Raw genomic sequence first — 22,087 nt, 5'->3', positions numbered from 1 at the left:
TATTAACTCTTATAAATCTTTATTTTCTGCACAATCTGGAGATAACACCATTTTTTGTTTAATTTGTACCATAATATGTTGCTGGTACTTCAACATGCGAAACTGGCAATTCAATGCCCCAATGGCAAGAGTTGAAAAGGTATATACCTTATTACCCCATGTCTAAAGCTCTGGAATCCCTGTTTGAAGGAGTAGGATTTTTGGCTGTAGTAGCCTTAATCCCTTTAGGTCCCTGGGAAATGGTCTCTGGATCCACAGTAGGATTCTTAAAGATAAATTTGTGAGAATCAGATACTCTGTAGTACCTGTCAGGTTTTCTAGGGGCCGGTGGTAAAGTGTCTGGAGTAAGACTGGATTCCATGAAGACATCATCTACACAACATCCAGGACAGGGGGTATAGCTAGAGGCCTGTGCTGAGGCAACTCTAAAAATTCTCTGAGTCTCTTTTTGGACTGAGGATAGTCCTGGCATTCCCAGCGGAAATGCTCTCTTAAAGTATGCAAGGTTTCACCAAAAGAAAAATCCTCTGGAGGGGAAGCAGAGGGAATAGATTCCTCTGCATCTGAATCCTCAAAGGTTGATAAGGGTATGCCCTGGTAATCAGAAAGGTCAGTCTTCAGACTCCTAGTCTGTAGAAACAGAAAGAAACTTAATTCTTTGTCTCTTAGCAGGGGAAGGCTGGCTTCCACTAATTAGGGTGATAAGGTCTTCAGCCATTCTAAGCATTTGCTTTTGTGGCATGGGAGCTTGAGCATGTGCTTTGGTCGTCAGTTTTCTAGGCATAGTGTGCACTCTGGGCCTGAGAAACTCGGTAGTTTTAGCTAAAAACGAAGTTGTCAGTTTAATGCGAACATCGGTAGGTCGGAATACACCCTCAGAAGCTAGTGCCTGCACAGCGGCTCTGGACCCATCCATGGTAGAGACATCCGCAGGTTCCATAGTCGAAGAAGCATCTTGCGGCATACCGGACTCCAAATGGGTCTCAGCAGAGGCCTGCGAATCTGTAGAAGCGGGCATCAGGGGCTGCAAAGGCACCTCACTGAGTACAGGTGGACTGGCGACTAGCTTAACGGAAGCGTCATCGGCAGTTTTGGACTTATGCGGTCTGTCTCTGTCTTTATCCTTATGCTTTTTGGGAAGATCAGAAGTCAGATGGCTTATCAAAGCCATTTCGGAATACAGAGAACGAAAGAATTTAGCAAGTGACAAAAATAGCCCAACAACGAATGGTTCGGGCGTTAAACAAGACACAAAACTGACAGCGAGGGATGTTGTGGTCTGGGCCTAAACAGGCGATGCAATAACAATGAAAATCTCTGTGAGGTATTTGCTTTCCACAGACAAGACAATTGTTAACTTTTTCTGACATTGGTTAGAGCAAGAAAAAAGAATCCCCAACGGGATACTTAGCTTTAGAAGACTTCAGGTTTGAAACTTGAAAAACGAAAATTTCAGGTAGCGGCCGACCGGCACTTGCGAAATGCTTCTGCTTCAGGCTCCTTCTCGGCAAGAAAGACTGATGTAATAGCGTCGGCTGCCTGTTTTATACCCCTGACGAGCTGACGTCATGGAAGAAGCGACAGCATCCGATGCAGAAATCCCACGACTCTGGTATTCGGGCCGACTGAGGGCTACCTGTAGGCAGATAACCTAAGTGTGATGACTGCAACAGTGAAACAAGAAGAACATCCAAGTATTCATATAAGCTCAATGTAGCCCCCTTGGTTCCACAGCTTCCACAAGAAAGCTAAACCAAAAACAAGTGTGTGTGTGTTGAGGAGGGGGGTGGTTAAAGGAAATGCAGACCCCAGAAATAATGTTATACATGTTTCTCAAAATGTGCTGGTCAACTTTTGTACCTGCTGCTTTCACTTCCTAAGCTCTTTTTACATCAGTAAACATACTTCAACAAACAAATCGCAATGCATTCTCTTAAGCACACACACACACACACATACACAAACATATTCAACCAATAACTGCAACAAAATACCTACAGACATTATTTGAGAAACACTATGGCAGTCGACCCTTTAACCAAAATTCCTGCTGGTTAGATATACAATTCTTTTACACTTTTCTGGTACCTTAACTCTGCTTGCTAAAGCCTTTGTACTCTTTCTATTATAGTCCTTCAGTTCAAAATTTATGCTGTATCCATATCTCATATGCTGTATGTTTTACCTGACAAAACTCTATTGACAAGACGTGCAACATTTCTTTTTGTATTGTTTGACTTTACATTCTGTTTTTTTTTTTTTTTTTTAATTGGAGTGTGACGACCGTGCCCTGGCTCAGCAATCAAGGAGCCTCAATCCTCACCACTAACACCAGGGAGGTCGTCTCATAGAAGACAAAAGGATAACTTTTCAGCAAATGTAAAATAAATAAATAATACACACAGTGACTGCGGTGGTGGTGCTGCAGTAGCGTTGTTGCCTCACAGTAAGATGTTGTCCCGTTCGATTCTCAGTTAGAGCATCTTCTGTGTGGAGACATGAGTGAATGTGCATACCTTTGTTGAAGGTTGTGTGTCAGAGCTGGCAACTCGGCATGTAAAAATCTACTGCCAATCATTAGCGGACCGGACTTCCGCTGTGGCGACCCCTAACCAGGAAAAGCCGAAAGACACACATACAGTAAAGTATAATTTCCCTTAAGTGCACACAGAGATCACAGTCAGTCTGGGACTGGTTGCTCCTTTGCTCACCGGGTCCCCAATAAGACTGCCCACTGTTACAGCTATAGGGTCCAGGTCTCAGCCTAGCTGAGCAAGCTAAAACCTCCAGTACCCTTCTCTTTCCAACCAGTGCTTCGTGCCCCTGCCAAGTAGCTGACACACCACACACACACTTTGAGATAATTATTTATACAACTTCACAGACACTCCTGGGAAAGGCTGACACAGATTCTCCAGCTGTGCCCCTTTACCCAGACTATATGGTAGTAATTACTGCCACTGCCCAACTTATAATATCAGCTACTAAAAGGCCCTTAAAAGGGTCTCCAATTATTACTGTGCAATATTATTATCCAATGGTAGTATGACTAACAGTCAAGGCTTACTTTAGAGTGGCCTATTACAATAACCTCTATAAATATGCAATGTACTCTAGAGCTTATCTCTACACAAACCAGCCACAGGTAGAAAGTTTTAAAAATATTTAATAATAAATAATTAAAACACAAGACAAAACTACTACACCACAGAGATATCTAAGAGTTCAGAGATCACACAGAAACCTAAAATAATACAGTAGGACAGGTCTGATTTAAAAGAAAAATACCTAATTAATCTTTAGTAGCTTCAACTATTCCTACAAGAAATCACAGTGCTAAAACTTACATGTGAGCATAAGGCAGAGTGCTGATAAGTTGGATATCAAGATCAAAATGCACCTAGTCTCTTGTGAGAAATGGTACCTAAACATTACTAACAAACATGTCTCTAAGGCCTTCCCAAATTACATCATTTTTGATACTTAGGTTTTCCCGTATTCATATTGCATCATCTTAACACCAGGTCAGAAACTTACAACAAAACAAGGCATTTCACATGTATATGCTAGCAGAAACCAGAGCAATAAAGCACCTTTCACATCTAAATTCTGGTCATAAACTTTAGCCTTAAAACAATAGGCATGAAACCTTCATCCTGCCACACTGGAGCCGAATTCTAACATGAAAGGTTCACACCAAGCTTCACTGGGCAAGTAGAGTGCAATGTTGTCACATATTTTGCAGTTCCACATTTCACAGTATTCTTTACACTCAAGAAACATATATATATATATATATATATATATATATATATATATATATATATATATATTATTTGACTAGGCTGGCAGCCTTCGCCCATCTCTCCCCAATTGTCACATCTCTTCCCCCCTGGGAACTCAAGCAAGTTTTTCAAGTGCCCCTTGAGAAACTTTGCTCGAGTGTCAGGTCTATCTGGGTGCACCTCACCCCATTTCCTGTCTTAAGAGCCCATCTGCACTGGCATTGTTACTTCCCACTGTGGTGCTGCACTGACATATCATATGTTTGCAACCCCAGACTCCATCTTAGCAACTTGACATTTTGCTGACTGTCTCTGTTTAACCATATTAGAGGGTTGTGATCTGTCATCACAGTGAATTTTCTTCCATACAGATAAGGCTGAAGTTTTTGTAGCGCCCACACTATGGCTAGACATTCCTTTTCTACCGCTGCATAGAATTCCTCCCTGGGTTGGAGCCTACGGCTGAGATAAACCACTGGGTGCTCTTGTCCCTCTGAAGAAATCTAGCTAAGTACAGCCCCCACCCCATAGTTTGAAACATCCACCTGCACAACAAATTATTTGCTGTAGTCTGGATTGGCTAACATAGGGGGTACTCCCAAAGCTTCCTTAAGCTTCTGAAATGCCTACTCACATGCTGGGGTCCACACTACCTTATCTGCCCTGTTCTTCCTTGTTAGGTCTGTGAGGGGAACAGCTATGGTACTATAATTGGGAACAAACTTTCTGTAGTACCCTGCTGTCCCCAAGAATGCCCTCACCTGCTTTTTGGTAACAGGTGCAGGCCATGCCTGAATGGCTTCCACTTTGGCAGGTTCTGGCCTTATCTTACCACTCCCCACTCTGTGTCCTAGGTAAGAGAACTCTGCCATACCCACCTGACATTTGCTCGGCTTAATGGTCAACCCTGCCCTCTGTAGTCTGCCCAGTACCTCCCTGACATGCTGAAGGTGCTCTTGCCAGGACTGACTGCAGATAGAAATATCATCCATGTAAGCAAGGGCAAACCCTCCTGCTCCAGCTAAGACATGATCTACCAGCCTCTGGAAAGTTGCTGGGGAATTCTTCATCCCAAAGGGCATCTTTGTGAACTCATACAAGCCAAATGGAGTCACAAAGGCTGACTTCTCTCTAGCACTGGGAGTTAAGGGCACCTGCCAGTAACCCTTGGTAAGATCAATGGTTGTAAGATACTTAGCCCCACCCAGCTGCTCTAGGGCCTCATCTGTTCTAGGCATGGGGTAAGCATCTGCTTCTGTGTGATTATTTAATTTCCTGTAATCCACACAGAACCTGGTGCGGCCATCCTTCTTTGGCACCAGTACCACTGGGGAAGACCAGGGACTGTTGGACTCTTGATCACCCCTAGTTCCAACATCTCCTATATCTCCTCCCTCAGAGTCTGTTTGATTCTCTCAGGCACTTTATAAGGGGCCTGCCTGATAGGCCTTTGGGGTCCTGTATCCACCTGGTGCTGCACCAGGTGGGTGCTCCCTGGTTTCCCGGTGAACATGCCCCCAAACTCCTACAACACTGCTCGGATTTCTCGAACCTGGGTAGCAGATAGCTGCTGGGACATTGCTACCCCTTCCACCGAGGTGTCAGCCCGAGCCTCACTGAGGAGATCAGTCACAAGATCTCTCTGAGACTCCTCCTGCAATCCACTGCAAATGCTCAGCACAAGGGCCTGCCTAACATGGTAAGGTTTCATCATGTTAACATGGTACAATTTGTGCCTCTGCCTAGCACTTCCACCATGTAGTTAACATCACTTACCTTTCTTACCACCGTGTAGGGTCCCTCTCAAGCTGCTTGCAACTTGTTGTGTCTGACAGGAATGAGAACCATTACCTGCTGCCCTACAGTATAGTCTCTAGCTCGAGCATTCCTGTCATACCACACCTTTTTCTGTTGTTGGGTGTCTGCCAGGTCCATTAGTCCCCTGAGCCTTGTCCTGAGGTTCAGGACATATGCCACAACAGACTCCTTGTGAGACTCACACTCACCCTCCCACTCATCTCAAATTAAATCTAGAGGTCCCCCTCCCCCTATGCCCATACAGCAACTCAAGCGGTGAAAAAACTGTGGATTCCTGGGGAGCCTCTCTGTCAGCAAACAATAGATAGGGCAAATATTTCTCCCACTCCCTCTTAAACTGATCTGCAAATGCCCATAGCATGGACTTGATTGTAGAGTTTAACCTCTCAACAAGACGATTAGTCTGGGCTGGTCTTTATGTGCTTCACCCCACAGGACTTCCACAGAGAAGCCAGCAGGTCTGACAAAAAATTGGCACCTCTGTCAGACAGTATTTCCATTGGGAAACCTACCCTGCTGAAAATCGCTAGCAAAGCATTTGCCACCTTCTTGGCCTCAATGGAGGACAAAGCCACTGCCTCGGGGTAACATGTAGCATTATCTACAATCACTAAGATATACTTTTTCCCTGTGGAACTTGGGGTACTCAGAGGACCCACAATATCCATAGCTACCCTCTGAAATGGCTCCTCAATCACAAGCAAAGGCATCAAAGGTGCTCTCACCTTGTCTCCTGCCTTGCCTACCTTTTGGCACTGCTCGCAGGTCCTGCAATACCCTGTTACATCTCTGAAAATTCCAGGCCAATAGAAGTTTTGCATAATATGACACTTTGTACATTTTATGCCCATGTGACCTGCAAAGGGAATATCATGGGCTATGGCTAGAAGCATCAGATGGTAAGCTCTAGGCACTACACCAACTGCTGTACTCTCTCACCTTCTAGCCCTCCCTCAGGGATCCACTCTCTGTACAGTAACCCTTTGTTCCAGTATACAGATTCCCCCTTCCCTTAAGAATCAGGTGCCTCCCTAGCTACCTGCCTCAGGCCTTGCAATGTAGGGTCTGAGAGCTGAGCCTGTCTTAAGTCTCTCCTTGTAACCCTTCCCAGTTCCCCTTCCACAGGAAGTCTGTCATCCTCTGACAGCGGTGCCTCACTGTCAGCCTGGGTACTACTACTCACCTCTACCTTTGCAATTAACCTGTCCAAGGGAAAATCAGTACCCACAAGCAGCTGTGGCTCACATTCAGTCTCACTGCTACAGCATAGCTCACTCCCTGAAGTAACCACCTCAGCAGTCCTGGCTGCAAGTATGCAGTCTGTCTGGGTCTCCCCCAGGCTACCAGACCCACATGCTTGTCTCCTAGCCTCACTGTATGTAACTGCATAAGTACATAGTACTACCTCATCCAAATCCTTCCCTCTCAGGACATCTGCAGGATGGTAGTTCCATACCCCTGTTGTCTCAAGACAACCCACTGTTGGCATTTTGTCTTTCCCACTTACTGGCTCCCTCACCTTTGATTCCCCACCTTGCCTCTGTGGACACCTGTATGCCACATGGCTCCACTGGTTGCATTCAAAACATTTAACCCTAGCTCCTGGACGTGTACCTAGTCTAGTGGCTTCCCCTGCTACTGGCGGATTCTGTTGGGGCAGTCTGTGCTGCCCACCGTGGGTTCCCTTAGTCCCATGATCAGTACTGGGGGTCCTTTTCCTGTGCAGGGCTGCCCTGCTTGCTAGGTATAGGTTTCCCTTCTTCCCCAACTCCTCTGAAGTAGCACACTGTCTATCAGCTAACCAGATCCTCATGTCCTCAGGAAAAGTGCTAAGGGCTTGTTCCCTCACCAAAAGGTCTGCCAGCCCTTCAAAAGTGGTGACCTGACATCCACTCACCCAGCTATGAAAATAAGTGCTCAGTTAAGAAACATATTCACATACATTTCATCTGCCTTGCGTCTATGCTCACAAAACTTTTTCCATTTCGGGTGTTAGCTTAAAACATTCCAACAAGTGTCTTTTTACAGCAGTATAATCACAGCAGTCAGTGTCATGCATTTTTGCTAAAGAAGTTACAGCTTTACCATGGAGTAAGGGGTCAGGAACTGTACCCAGAGCCCTTGGTCAGCTTCATACTGTTTACATACCCGCTCAAACATATGAATGAAGCTATCAAAATTATCCCCCTCCTTAAATTGTGGAAGAAATTTACTGACCTTTTGTGCTTCTGGGGTCCAGTTACTCCCTTCCCCATTACCGCCATGACTCTGGTGAAGAGTCAGCATTTCCCTCTCATGCCTCTTCTGCTTTTCATTTTCCTCAGCTTGTAGACTCCTCATTTTCTCGACTGCTTCTAGTCCCATACACCTGGCCTCCAACTCAAGTCTCTTTAGCTCCAGCTGGATTTTTAAGTCCACTGCAGAAAGGTTGAGCTGTCCATTCTTCGAGGATATTGTATCTCCACTGTCAGTCTGATTGTCCTCCAGGCTGCTGTTTTCTGATGTGGCTGCAATCAGGTCAGCTTTAGTCAGGTTTCCATGCACTAGTCCCCTAGCCTGGCACATCTCCGCCAGCTGGATCCTTGTCAGCTTTCCATACTCTTCTGCTGCCTGCTCACCCTAACACTAAGCTAACAAAATAAATAAAACAATTGTGATCTGAACTCTGAGTGTACACTGCGTGGTTGTTTTAGAATACAAAACACTTTTAGAGATCACTGTACATAAGCTACAGGAATTCGCTCTACCCACACTACTACAAGCCAATTAGTATGTGAAGTAGATCCCACCACTGCCAAACACTTGTGATGACCGTGCCCTGGTCCAGCAATCAAGGAGCCTCAATCCTCACCACTAACACCAGGGAGGTTGCTTCACAGAAGAGAGGAAAGGACAGCTAAGACACACAGTAAAGTACAATTTCCCTTAAGTGCACACAGAGATCACTGTCAGTCTGGGGCTGGTTGCTCCTTTGCTCACCAGGTCCCCAATAAGACTCCCCACTGGCACAGCTATAGGGTCCAGGTCTCAGCCTAGCTGGGCAAGCTAAAACCTAAAGTGCCTTCTCTGTCCAACCAGTGCTTCGTGTCCCTGCCAAGTAGCTGAAACACCACACACACACTTTGAGATAAGTATTTATACAACTTCACAGACACTCCTGGGAAAGGCTGACACAGATTCTCCAGCTGTGCCCTTTACCCAGACTGTATGGTAGCAATTACTGCCATCACCCAACTAATAATATCAGCTACTAAAAGGCCCTTAAAAGGGTGTCCAATTATTACTGTGCAATATTATTGTCCAATGGTAGTATGACTAACAGTCAAGGCTTACTTTAGAGTGGCCTATTACAATAACCTCTATAAATATGCAATGTACTCTAGAGTTCATCTCTACATAAACCAGCCACAGATAGAAGGTTTTAAAAATATTTGATAATAAATAATTAAAACACAAGACAACACTACTACACCACAGAGATATCTAAGAGTTCAGAGATCACACCAAAACTTAAAATAATACAGTAGGACACGTCTGATTTCAAAGAAAAATAACTAATTAATCTTTACTAGCTTTAACTATTCCACAAGAAATCACAGTGCTAAAACTTACATGTGAGCACAAGGCAGAGTGCTGATAGGTTGGATATCAAGATCAAAATGCACCTTGTCTCTTGTGACAAATAGTATTTAAACATTACTAACAAACATGTCTCTAAGGCCCTCCCAAATTACATCATTTTTGACACTTAGGTTTTCCCAGTATTCATACTGCATCATCTTAACACCTGGTCAGAAACTTACAACAATACAAGGCATTTCACATCTATATGCTAGCAGAAACCAGAGCAATAAAGCACCTTCCACATCTAAATTCTGGTCATAAACTTTAGCCTTAAAACAATAGGCATGAAACCTTCAACCGGCTGCACTGGAGCCGAATTCTAACATGAAAGGGTCACAACATGCTTCACTGGGCCAGTAGAGTGCAATGTTGTCACATATTTTGCAGTTCCACATTTCACAGTATTCTTTACACTCAAGAAACATGCCTATATTTTACATTTATTATCAGGAAAACATGCCTGTATTTTACATTTATTTACAAATGCCAGAATTATATATAAAATTCTATTTGACTAGGCTGGCAGCATTCACCCATCTCTCCCCAGTCGTCACATGGAGTACTGTCTTTGCTTTGAGTCATGCCTGCAAATGGTCTCCAGACTAGTATATTCACATGGTTATCAAAATAATGACATGAATAAATAAAATAACCACTACTTTTACCAATGTACTGCATACTTCAGAGCTCCCTGCTGGTCCCTGGAAGCACTACAGCTGAATCAGTGGACACGTGGTAACTATCATTATGTCTTTGCAGTACACCACAGATGCTACCACTGCACTGATAGCCACTAAATATTCTGAGTCGATCTGGGAGCTAAGCTACCATCTTTTTGCAATATGGCTGCATAACCTACTACTGAACATAACACATGAAGTCTATGAGACCTATAACCATCATCATCATCATCACCATCAACCCCCTTTTTCACTATTTTCTATATGGTTACAAGGTGCCTTCAACAGCTGTTGTCACTTCTCTTGATTTCATTCCAATTTCTTAGCTTCTTCAACAGCCATAGATCTTCTCTCATGCAATCCTTCCATCTGTTTGCTGGACATCCTGGTTTCCTCTTGCCTTCTTCCTGTCTCTCCAAAATTTTCTTCACCAAATCATCTTCTGCTTTCCTGCACATGTACCTAAACCACCAAAATCTGTTTTCTTTGAACCATCTCTGCAATCGGAGCTACTCTGGCTTCTGCTCTGATGTCATCACTCCTTGTTTGTCCCACCATATGCATCCAAATATTCATCTCTGGCACTTTATTTCCATTAACTCTAGCTTCCTCAACTATGCTGTCTTCACTACCCAGGTTGCTGTAAAACATAGTAGTACTGGTTGCAGCACTGTTTTGTACACCTTGCTTTTCAGCTTCTTTGGCATTCTTCTGTCACACGCTACCCTGACACTGTGTGCCAGTTGATTATAGCTTTGACCTCCTCATTCAGACTTCCCATCTCCTCAATCAACCCTCCCACATACTTGAAGCTGTTAACCTGGTTCCATGATTTTTCCTTCTGTCTCAATATTCATCTTTTTCTAGTTTCCTGCACTTGCTACCATGACAAGTGTCTTGTCAATGCTCAGTTTAATTCCATATGCCTTCAGTTCTGCATTCCATTTCACTAACATTTGCTCAACTTCCTGTTCAGAGTCACCTTGTAAAGCCATGCAGTTGGCGTACAGCAGATTTGTTGATCTATTTTCTTCAACCTGTTTGGTAATATAGTCCAATACCACTATGAATAACAGTGGGCTGACAGATTAACCCTGATGTACCCCCCACTGTCACTGTGAAACCCTCCTGTAAGTCTGAACACTGTCTGTACTTCTGTCACTGGGTCTTTGCACATCACCTGCACTAATTCTACTAGCATTTCTGGGACTTCAAATCACTGCAGAACTGCCCAAATTCACTTTCTTAAGGCCTTTTCATATGTTTCCTCCAAATCTAGGAATGCCCATTTGCACTTTTTCCTCATCTATAGCTTCTTTTCCACCATCTGTCTCACTGCAAACATCAGGTCATTTGTGGTGCATCCTTATCACAATCTCAACTGTTCATCTCTTTATATTACTCTGCTTACTTACTTATCAATCATCCTCTCCAGGACTTTCATGCATTGTGACAGGAGTTTGATACCTCTGTACTGCCCACACTTGTACACTGGCACTAGAATTCTTACTATCCAGTCATCCATAACAAACTTTTCTCTCCATACTGCTATGAATACCCTTGCATTAATTTCTCCCCTAACTCACACCTAAGATCTTCATATCTGCTGTGACATCATCTGAACATGCTGCTATCGCTGACTTCATTTTTCATAGTGCTGTTCTTACTTTTTCTACGGTGGACTCTTTCTTCATTCACTGTAGGCTATATATGGGACAGTACAGGTTCTGTGGGGTTTTCTTCACTCAGAAGCTGCTGAAGTATTCGTTCCATCTGCCTTTAACGTCCTGTGGACTGATGAGCAAGTTGTTGCTGCCATAGTTTATGAAAGGTGTCTGATGACTGCCTTCTTTATCTTTTTGACTTTACGCTGCAATCTGATAGAGTTTCCTTGAGCCACCCGCTGAGTCACTATACAGACACTGGCAGAATACTTCTGAAGTCCTGCTCTTTGCTACTGCAACTGCTCTCTCAGCCTCTTTGTTAGCCGACCAATATTCCTTGCTTAACCTGGTTCATGTTTTCTGTCTCCCACTCTTTCCTGCTTTCCTTCTTTCTTTTAATAACTTCTTGTAATTCTAAATTCCACTACCAGCTTTCATTGAGTACCTTATTTCCATACCCAACTCAAAACATGTATCTGTTCCATAGTCTTCATACATGCTTCTTTTGGATAATGTTATTCTTACTGAATACACCTATTCTCTTTTCGTCCTGAGGTGCTAAAGCCCCAATATTTCATTGAACTGTTGTGCTTTCACTCCAGTCAACTTCCAGATCATCAGCTTAGTTTCTGATGACCATAAAGCCTTCTCTGAACACTGCTTGCAGCTAACTGTGGACACCAGTGTTTTTTTTTTTTTTTTTTTTTGCTGTAGATCGACTGCTTTACTGGGGTTGGCTTTACAATCTCTGATTCTATCCCAAAGCCCTTTTCTTACTAGGAGGAAGTCTTACCTGAGTTGCAATGTTGGCCACTTTTGTATGCCATCTTCTGACTGCCTCTCGTTTTTTTTTATTTTTAACATCTTTGTTGAATTATCACTTAAAACACAGGCAAAGATATATTTATGTAAGAGAAAACAAACCATGTTAACACATTCCCAGCTTTAAATATTATATGTCACATATATTTTTTGTACATTTACCATCAAATCAGCATTACATAAACTAATCAATTCCTGCCTTCCCTTAAACCTCACTCTTCCAAAGCTTTATTCTCCATGTAATGTTCCCACAATTTCCATTTTTCTATATAACTTGCCTCTACCTCTTTCTAAAGATCTAACTCCCATTGTTTTATCTCTACTACAATATTCGGTACTTCAAATACAGCTGGTTTAAACTTTGATTTCCATTTTCTAGTAACTGCTCTGTTTGGCAGCCAACAGAATTACACATGACAAGGCCTTACCATGTCTAGGTAACTCAGACCTTGTATTGAAGCTCAAAAAATCATTTCCTTAGTTATACTCATTTGTCTCCCAGTATTTTTGACAGAGTACTCTGTAGGGAATTTTTAAAGGCTGCCAATTTATTACACTCTCAGAACGTAAGTTGCCAGTAACCTCTTTCTTCCCCATCATACCTTCAACATTTACCATACCATTTAACTGAGGAAAAATTCTTTGGAGTCCACTTGGGGTATAAAAATACCTATGCAAACACTTCCAAGCAAAAATCCTAAATCTTCTAGACTTTGCTGCACATTTGGAGGCCATCCATATGTCTGTCCATTGTTTCCCTGTGAACTACTTATCCAATCTCTCTTCCCAAACTTTTCTAATCTCCTCTGATTAATTCCTGTAGTTACTGCGCAATATTTTATATGCCCTACTAATTATCCCTTTTTAACAGCAGCCTGTGTTCTAGAGTCAATTAAAAACTCAACCAGTCCAGGTTCTTCTTTTAGGATTCCCCTATCCCTTTCTCTCTGTCCATACTTTGATATCAATCCCCTGACAGGGAAGATGGTCTCTAGCCTGCAGTCCAAATGTCTTCTTGGCTCTTCCCATTCTATTACTTTTCCCTCTCTAGTTACTTACTCCCAATACCTTGGTTCCTTTGCCGGTTTTCTCCAGTAAATTCCATCCCCCTCTTGCCTATTCTCTGTACCCCTAATTCCAGTCATTCCTATTGGTAAAATCTTCTTTCTCTATTCTTGTGTCGGCTTAGTTCTTAGAATACTTTCTACTACTTTATGAAGATAATATTGTGTGTGGCTGTTATTCTCTTTAAGGATCTGCATCTAAAATCCTACTCCCTTATTTCTTAAATTTCTCCCAGTGTTTCATCACCATCCCTTTCAACTCTGAATCAAAGTTTTCTGCTTGTGTTTTGTACATGAGCCTTAACTGTGTAGCTCTAAAATATACCTTCAAATCATATAATCCTAATCCACCTTGTTCTGTCTGAAAGGATCAGTTTAGCACACACAACCTTTGCTCTTTTCCCTTCTCAGTTAATATCCTTCATCTCTTTATTAATCACTGTCTACAACTCCTCTGGTTGATAAAACATATGTCTGACCCATATATAAAACTAAAGGGACTAAACATTGTCACTGCTTGCATCTTGCTATCTATATCCATAAACAAGAGCTTCCAGTTTCTCAGTTTTTGCATTTTCTTTTGTTTAGTCCCTTCCCATATATCTATAGCTGCCATAACAGAATCCTTTTTAATCCATGCTCCTAAACACTTCATTTTATCATGTCCCTATAAATATGGGTATTGCTGAACCAATTCACATGTGGGTACATAGTTTACAACTATAACCTTTGTTTTATCTTTATTAATTAATTTTTATACCCCAAAACAACTTGAAATTGTTCCAAGATGTTTCACAACAAGGAGATGTTCTTTTCTGGTTTTATCAGGTACAAAACAGTACTGTCTGCAAATAAAGCCAACTTTTCTTAATTACCATACCAATTCTGTCTTTGAATGTCTGAGTCACTTATTTTCTTTGCCAGTGGCTCTAAATATAAGGCAAATAACAAAAGGGGAACAGGACACCACTGCCTAGCTTCTCTGTTTAGACATAACCTGTCAGAAAAGAACACTTCCACTTTAATTTTTGCCTCTGATCCTTCACATATCCTCCTAATTAACCTTATCATTGTACTGGGGAATGTAAATGCTTCCTTAGCCCTAGTCATAAAAAACACAACTTACTCTGTTGAATGCTTTCTTTGCATCAAGACCCACCAACAACAGTGATATTTTCTTACACTCTGCTTCCTTCTGGATCATCACTGTTCTGTTAATGCTATCAAATGTTTGCCTCTCCATCACAAAACTACATTTGTCCATATCTATCAATTTTGGCATCGCCTTTGCCATTCTTTTAGCTATTACAGACATAAACACTTAATAATCATGGTTTAAAATTTAAATGGGCCTATATGAAGTTGGGTCTGATGGGTCATTACTGTCTTTAGGTACTACAGCAACCAAAGCTTTCTTCCAAGATGCTGGTGCTTCCACTCCTTTTAAAATACTGTTAAACGCAACCTTCCAGATCTTTACACTTTCTTCCCTCCAAAGTTCCACAGGAATACTATCTATTCCTGGATATGTTCCTGTAGATTGATTATACATCACTGCTTTAACCTCATCTACTCATATCGTAACTATTAATTGTTGGGCCCAATCTACCTCTAACCTTGGCATTCTTAAGTCTTACATAAATGTTGCCATTTGTGTTCTTTCTTGTATTTCCATATTTCTCTGCTTTATAATTTTCATAAAATGTCCAAAATATCACTAATACCTCTACAGGATCTCCAGTTATTATTCTTATTATAGGCTCCCTAAATTTGCCAACACCCCTTCCCACTTTCTATTGCCTAAGTCATTGTGCTAAAAGTTTTTGTGCTATGAAGTTATTATAAAAAAGTAGCTCAACAGCAATCTTTCTAAACTAATGCATACTCTCCAAATGCTCCCTTTTCTCTTTACCCATCTGCAATTGCACCCTTGTTCCATGAGATTCCCCTTACTCTGCACTACTTTAACCTTTGTCAGCCCTTATAAGAAATTCCTACAACTTCTTAACCATCAAGCTATTGGCCAAACAGAAGTCTATGATGGCGTTTCCATCTTTATTCCTGTTGCCCCACCCATGTGGACCCAGGCAGTTCTCACATCCTGTCCTATCCTATCCTGTCTGTCCCAATGTGAGCATTCAAGGCCCCATTATCAACATCAACTTGTGTTGTCCTGCTTTGTGTAGTAGGTCCTGCAATTGCTGTCTGAATGCACTCTTTTCATTGCCATCACAGCCCTCCTTTGGGGGATACGCTGAAATTATTAATACTGCCTTGTCCTTACAGTGGAATCTGATTGCCATCACTCTGTCACTAATTATGATGTCATCCCTCACTGTTTTCAGAAAATTCACCCTCACCATAATTTCCACCCCACTTCTAGTCTGTCCTCCTTCTGAGTAGTAGACTCTAGATTACAGGCCAAGTGGCTTTGCTACACTGCCTATCACCTTGTTTCCTAGGATGTCCGGCCTCCTCCTTACCATCATGTCATCCAGATCTAAGCTGCATCCTGTCAATGCACATACATTAAGTGTAGCAATTTTTACTTAATGTTTGGCAAGATGATTGGCTATATGTCCAATTTTCATTTATCACAGCTATCCCTGGTAACCCATTCTGGGTAAATGGGCACTGGACAGCCATCAGCTTATTGACCCATGGCTGCTGGACTTTATGGCAGGCACATACTGGCTAGCAGAGGCACAGAGATCCCACCCACCATTAGCATGGGTCCTGGTATAGGTTGGAGTACATCAAGTCCCCAACCCAGTTATTACAAGTATCCATGGCCATTTCAGCTACATTACTCAACATGACCAAATCACCAATCTATGGCATGGTATGCAGTCTGTGATAAGTGTTCTCCTACCTACAGGATACTGTGCACTACACAACTCTTCTCCCAACAGGCCCCACTAAGAGTCTGTGCTTTTGCCTATTACTCCTTTAAAGTGAGCTTGAGTACTAACATCCATTATTTTTTTTTTTGGAGGTGGGTGGGGAGAATATGCAAACTCCATACACAGACACTGGCAGGACTGTACCCTGTACCTTGTCCTTGTTAGGCAAATAATCAACCATTATGACAAATGTGCCTCAAAGAAGGCTGGCAAGAAGTTGAAGGATACATGTATGAAAAAAAAGATATGTTAAGACAAATGTGAACTTCTGGTACAGGGGTGAGCAGCTAAGATATGACTACCTGCTCTGCCAGTACAGGAAAACTAAACTTATATTTTATTTACTTTTTTATCCTTTTGTTGACCAGGTTAGCTCCACTAGGCTAGTATCCTCTTTTCAGGGGAGACCTGAGGTGGTACTTATGCTACTTGGGGAAATTTGGCCAGGACAAATTCCCAACACTCATAAAAACGTTAGGCAATTGATCTTATTCATAAAAGACAACCAGCAGTGAGATGCAATAACATATTCCATTTAACTAAGTGCCCAAGATACTTGCTTATCCCACAGAAATTTAAATTTCATAGTCCACAGAACTTTAAGTTTCATAGTCTTCAATGGATAAAGAACAGTATGAGAGAGGTGTCACAGAATGATAGCCTCACTATTGGAGCAGAATGGACCACAGCAGTAACCAAAGGGGGTGACACAACTGTATCGTCTAGCAGAACTGCTGAAGAATCCTTCAGCAGCTACTCTGAGCATGTAGCAGAGGCAAGCATCAAGACTGCCTTTTTTCATGCAAAACAACCAGATACAATGATGATACTGTGACATTTTTGTTAATCAGTGCTGGGAACCTCTAAAGCTCTACTGATGAATAATTCTGTAGTCATTCTTTTTAAACTTTTCCATTCTGCTCCCTTATAGAACCCTAACTTTGAACTTGTATTTCTACTTTCGTTGACTTACCTTTTTTTTTTTATTTATTTTTGAAGTAGATAAGATTCAATGGGTTTCTCATATCCGATTGTCATAGCTTTACAGCAAGCAAACAAAATTCTCAACACTGCATATCCCTACACAAAATAAGCACCTTCTGTGGAAATCACAGGGTGTCATCTGTTGAAAACATATGCATTTGTAAACCAAGTTTTCTAGAGAAGATACAGGATAAACTCTAAAGAAAACCAGTAATGGATAACGACAGTCAGCAAAAATAAGCAAGTTTGTACATATCTTTCTACACGGTGTCATGCAAAAATCGCAAGAACTGATAACCTGTATGTGCAAGGAGAGCTAATGTTAGGCAAACTCTTTTAAGAATCAAAAAGAACTTATGTGAGCATAAGAAGGTAATCTCTTTTAATCCTTTGCATATGCACTGAAGCTCTACCCAGTCCTGATACATACTCTCATACAGGAGGTCATTCTAACTAGGATAAAAAAATGATAAAGAAAAAAGGATGAGCACTATCACCCTGCTGCAAGAGTTACAGTCATTCACAAAACTAAGATCTAACGATAAAGTCAGACAAACTGATGGAGGGTGGGTAAGTCTGTTCACTGGCTGCATTCACAAGTAGCAAACAGGTTTGCAGGTACCAGTAATGTAGCACAGACCAGAGAAGTGGGCAGGTTCTACCAAGCCAATAATGGTAGCACTCAGCTAATAGAAAACTCCATAGCTTTACAGTGGGGGGGGGGGGGGAGGGGGGCTAGCATCTCATGGAAAGAGGGAGAGAGAGTCACTATGTGGCCTGGAAGATCCTTGAGCTGTCAGGTGGGACACGCAGGTGGTGATGTGAGTCACTCACAGGGCAAAGTTCTGCAGGACTATGGACTACAGATGACAGGGCACAGATGACTGCTCAGCCTGCCTGGATGATGGCCACTGAGTCAGTGCCCACACTGTCACTGATAGGGACGAAGGATCTCTAAACTAATTGGAGGGAGGTTGACGGTTTGTAGTTAGGAAGGCATAAAAGACCCAAAGGAAAAAACTTCTGAGTTGCTGATTCATTCTGATTCCCTGCTTAGAAGTCACACAACATGATGGTGGGCTGCTGTAGTAAAAGGTGAAGTCTAAACGAATGTGGACAATGGTGGAGGGCATATCAAGTTCAAATGTATTTTAGTGCTTATGCACTTTACAAACAATAATACTCAAACATAATAATTATGTGACCAATAAAAAACTGTAACAGAACACATTCGGAATGTTACTAAAACATACAACCAGCTGAAAATAAATACAAATAAATGATGAAATAAGATAACTGCAAAAGTCCAACCCTTGTTACACATGCCAGTAGAATAAGGTGAAGAGCATAGATAACAATGGTTCATGCTAAAATAGGTCTTACTGTCTCAATAAACAGTACCTTAAATAGGGCCAAGAGCACAGATGCTGATAATTCCATGTCCAAACATCCTCTTTGGCAATACAAAAATAAGAACTATAATGAAAGAATGGAGGCAATCCCAACAGCAATCCAAATTCAGTGTTAATATATGGCCGTCATACCTCTCAACTATACTAATATTTTGGTCCATTTTTCATAAAATTGTGGTTTCCTGGCAAATAGTGGAAAATCAGTAAAGACTGAAGTTAGAAAATAATGACAGATATTTTAGTTTCAGACTTCATACCCTTCACAAAATTCATGCTAATACAAAACCTGTTATTCTACCAACTTTCTACGTTTATAAGAGCAATATTTAAAAACTGTCCCTGTGTTTGGGCCTTTATCCCACTTTTATTTATGGCTTTGTTCACTTTTCTTGCTCTAACAGGTTGAGAGGTATGATAGCCATATATTGCTGCTGAGCATGTAACAGTGTAACTATTTTCAAAACAGCAGTCCTTAAATGTTTCATTGTTTCAGTGTAACATGCTACAGTCTAGACCTCAAAATAAGCACAAAATCTGCATGTTGCAGTCCAACAGCACAACAGTATTTCATAAACTCAAGAAAACAGAGGAGCACCCAATTCTGAAAGCACAACACTGCAAATAGAAATACATGAACTGCAATGAAAACTTCATTCAGCCAATGCTTTCAGAGAAAGAGAGAGAGGGAGAGACAGCAGAAAAATGGCAACCAAATCTCTGAATGGCACCAGTCCAAAGCATTACAGATAATCATAAGGATTAGGGAAACAGCACTACCTTTCTTTAACAGCCACCTGAAAGTCAGTTTTAATCCACTGGTACAATATAATAACTAAACAATGAAGGCAACACAGCATCTGTAGCTAGCCACTCATTAGCATCTTGGACAATGGAAAAAACTACTCCATGCAAAAGAACATTAAAAATATCAGCCATTTAAGGACAAAGTGTGGTAAGGCCTGCTGTTAGCTATCTATGTAGGAGAGCAGTGGGAGAGAGCTGTGCAAGCATAACAGCACTGTCAACAAAGAATATGGTTCAACTACAGTCCCAGTGTCCAGCAATGATCAAATAAAGGAAATTCTGAACAGAGAAGCCAGTTTTGGGGAGCACAGCAGTGCAGTACTTTTGGGGGGTGTAGGTGAACCTGTATGTTTGACTGTTATTTCCAAAGTTACTCTCCTCACATTTCTAAACAACGCTCTGAAGTAGTAATGCATTCTAACAGCTTCACATGCATGCAGCATACTCCTGCTCACAGGGTGCCACCCCCCCCCCCCCACACACACACACACACACTCACATCAGTACAGCTGTATAATAAACCCATGGCTTTTCCTTCTTCGTGTAGCAAAACAAAATGAAGCAATGACACCCAGGCACACAACTCTGTCTCTGATGTTGCCATATTAGTTGCTCCACTTTATATATTAAGCATGACTGTTTCTGTACCACTGAGTTAAAGCAAATGATCTCAGTAGATATAATAAGTTGGAACAGCCGTATGAGCTAAGATTGACAGCTAGTCTTCTTTCAACATTATGATGTCAACAATTATGACAGTATGACTGACGTTAAACAGCTGACGTTTGCCGGCTTAAAACTGAGGTCGCTCTTATTAAGACCGCACAGCTGACAAGTCAAAAAGAAGGCAGACTTACCAGCACCTTCTAATAAGATGTTCCAAACATCAAACTTAGTGCTGTCAAGTAGAAAATATGCAAGCAAAAAAAAATAATAAAAAAATAAAAAACGTGCATGCGCAAAACAGCAGTAAGCAAAATAATGTAATTATGTTTAAACATTTCTGCTTCTTATTATACCACCTTTTCAGGGATAACATGCTACACAGTTCAGACCTAATTCTTTACTTCTGCCTGCCTATGTAAGTAAATTTGCTTACAACATTTAACTTGGTACTGAGAGCAGTTTCCTTGCTTCTTAGATCTTTTCAGGGAGAATAAAATGGCAACATCAATAAATTTTGCAGGCATACAAGCAACAAAAAGATATCTCAAAACAGACAAGAGGCTATGTTAACGCACATGTGCAAACATTTATAAATGAATACTGAACAAGAACACAATAGCTAATGTAAATGTGGCAGCAGATAAATTAGATGATTCCCAATTGCTGTCAGGAGTAGAAAAACATTCTAGGCTAAAAGAAATAGCAATAAAATGGCTGCAGCCTGAGAATTCCATGCAATTTTAAATATTCAAACTAGGGCAGACATGGTCCAAAACTTTCCAGATGACCATCCTGATGTGGGTCTTTCTTTCAGCCTGTCTAGAGAATATACTTCTCGATAAAGGTGTGTAAGACACTTTTTGACTGTACCTTCTTGCTTGTCTCCTATCCCAATGGCCATCAGCCTCCTCCTGCTCACTAGTTGCTTTTTATTTGCCTATCTTGACAGCATCTGCTGTAATGGAGGCAGTTGACCAACAGTTGCCAATCATCCAGGTATGAGGGGTATTCTGTCCCTAACCCTCTTCCCACAAAAGCAATAGACATCTACTGCCAAAGCAGGGTCCTGCAGTGCTGGGTTTCATTGTGGGAGAGTGTTGCCGTACACTGACTCTTTCCAGATGCAGGGTTGAGTGCTGCTTAGGAGGCTGAAGGTGCCCCACCTTGCTCCTCAGCTTCTCTTGGTAAGACTCCTTCTCCTTTTGACTTCTACAAGACAGCAGTGGAGCTGCAGGCCAGACTGGTTCCCTCATCATTAGATCAGTTGATGTTGGATAGTCATGCCCATCCTTCCTGGGTGGTTTTTCCACTGCTACTCAGAGCTAGGACATCTGGGATGCAGTCATGACTGCATCTCTCTGTGTCATGCAGCCATGCTGCAGGATAAGTACCTGAAAGGTACAGACGCAAGAGACAGCAGGCTCAGACACACACAAGTCTTTGCAAGGGTTAAGTTTTGTTTAATGTTCTAATGTGCATACTGTACACTTGCAAGTGTACTGAAGAGGCCCAGATGTTTTGTCTAATAGTGCTGAATGGGAAAAATGTGTGCCCATTTCAGTTTTGCTTCATTACTACTTAGATTTTCTTCATGATGATATTCAGCTAGCCTGGAGGAGAACCCCTTAAAGTTCTACTGTATCATAGTATAAAGCTCTACAGACTTGAACTGGCTTAAAATTTACATTTTAAATCAGTGCTCCTATTAGAACTAAAATTCCCATCAAGGAACAAAGTCTACACTATCAGGGGTAACCAGGAGGATGTGATTACCTTAGTTAGATCTAAGTTCAAATCAGCCATTGGTGAAAAGGCATTTTCCAGACTGGGGCCAGCTACCCGCAATAATCTTTCATGCAAA

At 41.7% G+C, this 22,087-nt stretch overlaps 1 protein-coding gene across 1 annotated transcript in view; it reads right to left on the bottom strand.

The window, feature by feature from the left end:
- The window catches only part of MAML3 (mastermind like transcriptional coactivator 3), a 1,503,256-nt gene that overhangs the window by 62,787 nt on the left and 1,418,382 nt on the right, over nucleotides 1-22,087 (bottom strand). The window lies entirely within an intron of this gene.

This window comes from Protopterus annectens, chromosome 2.part0, assembly GCF_019279795.1.
Source record: "Protopterus annectens isolate FY-2018-M chromosome 2.part0, PAN1.0, whole genome shotgun sequence".
Taxonomy (NCBI): Eukaryota; Metazoa; Chordata; order Ceratodontiformes; family Protopteridae; genus Protopterus; species Protopterus annectens.
The sequence above is the reverse complement of the archived record's forward strand: the minus strand, read 5'-3'. Positions and strand labels throughout refer to the sequence as shown.